The 1,737-nt window shown below is 33.4% G+C and overlaps 1 pseudogene; it reads left to right on the top strand.

Moving 5' to 3' along the window:
- Nucleotides 1–852: 852 nt before the first annotated feature.
- On the top strand, nt 853–1,030 carry LOC111728204 (annotated as a pseudogene).
- The last annotated feature ends 707 nt before the right edge of the window (nt 1,031–1,737 follow it).

Genomic DNA, 1,737 nt, shown 5'->3' with positions numbered 1-1,737 from the left:
TAGTTGTCTATTTTTTGAGACTTTGGAAAAAAATAAGAAGAAGTTAATTGATGACTCCATACTGAACCTCAGAGTCAAAGCATTCTATAATAGACATACTCTTATTTGACAATGTGACTGTTACTTTCTTTGCATTATTATTATTTTTGCTTAATACTTCATTGCAGCAATCATCTAATTTCTTTTCTGAATGTATTTATCTTCATTCATTCTTTATGAGGTTTTTGTTTCTAGTCTTTATCTTAAACGTTGTTATTGTTATTAAATTTTAAGCCTTTTTAATTCTGTGAAGGCAAAAAGTGGAAACCTAAGAATCACATGTATATGTAAAAATAAAAAAAAATTAAAAATAAAAATAAAAAAGGCCACTGGCTCACACATGTAATCCTAGCACTCTGCAAGGCCAAGGCAGGTGGATTGCTAGAGCTCAGGAGTTTGAGACCAGAGTGAGACCCCCATCTTTAAAAATACCCGGTGTTGTGGCAGGTGCCTGTAGTCCCATCTCTCTAGGAGGCTAAGACGAGAATCACTTGAGCCCAGGAGTTGGAGATTGCTGTGAGCTATGACTCCATAGCACTAGATTGAGGATAACAGAGTGAGAATCTGCCTTAAAAAAAAAATCTGTAGTTTGGGGATTTTGTTATGTGGGCTTTGTAGGAGACACCAAGAGCCAGATGACATCCGAGCAAGATGATTTGCAGCTGAGGCGTGGACCTCAGGCCATTACATGTCAAATCTATTAAGACTAGAGTATAAATGTCTTCACACAATTAGATAAGGTGAAGGCTATGTTAACCAGTTTGATGTAAGCATTCCAAATTGTATACAAAATTAGTACATTGTACCCCATACATCGCTTCTCGGCCTTTTGGCTAAGATCAAGTGTACCCCATACATGCATTAATGTACACAGTTATGATTTAATAAAAAAAAGAAAATATATTTTTTAAATTGTCATCAGCACTGAACACGTACATAGGTTATTTGTTTTTGTCATTATTTCCTAAACAATGCAGCATAACAACTATTTACATAGTATTTGCATTACATTCAGTATTATAAGTAACCTAGAGATGATTTAAAGTGTAGAGGAGGATGTGTGTAGGTTACATGCAAATACTATACCATTTTATATTATGGACTTGAGTATATTCAGATTTGATATTTGTGAGAGGTCCTGGAATTAATCCCCCACTAATAGCAAAAGACAATTTTATACCACAATTTATTTATCTGTGTTCCTGTAACAGATTGACAGACATTCAAATCGTTTCTGAATTTTTTTTTCAAGAGTAGTGTTATTCTCAGTGCTTTTGTATATGTCTCCCTTACATAGGTACAAGTAGTTTTCTTAGTCAGCGATGGAATTGCTGGGGAAATATGTGAATGGCCATTTGTATAGAATAATGCCATTTTCTAGATTGCGATTGTTCTGGTTGTACTCCCACCAGCAATGTAGAGGACAGACAAATGAAACATATTATCACTAACACTACACAGTTTATAAAAAAGGAACATTATCTTTATTATTATAGAATATTTGTAGAACTATAAAATACAAAGCAACAAAACAATTTGATTGAAATAAGGAATGAGTTATATGAAACCTAGATAACATAAATGCTACAGAGTGAAATTATTTGCTCAGTAATTTGTTTACTCACAAACATGTTTTAAGTTTGGTATTTCTTAAGGTATTTCTAAAGGTATTTCCTAAGGCATGATCTTGCCCTTCTA

Source organism: Otolemur garnettii, unplaced genomic scaffold (assembly GCF_000181295.1).
Source record: "Otolemur garnettii isolate 467f Iridium unplaced genomic scaffold, OtoGar3 scaffold00143, whole genome shotgun sequence".
NCBI lineage: Eukaryota > Metazoa > Chordata > Mammalia > Primates > Galagidae > Otolemur > Otolemur garnettii.
This window is presented reverse-complemented; position numbering and strand designations above follow the sequence as displayed.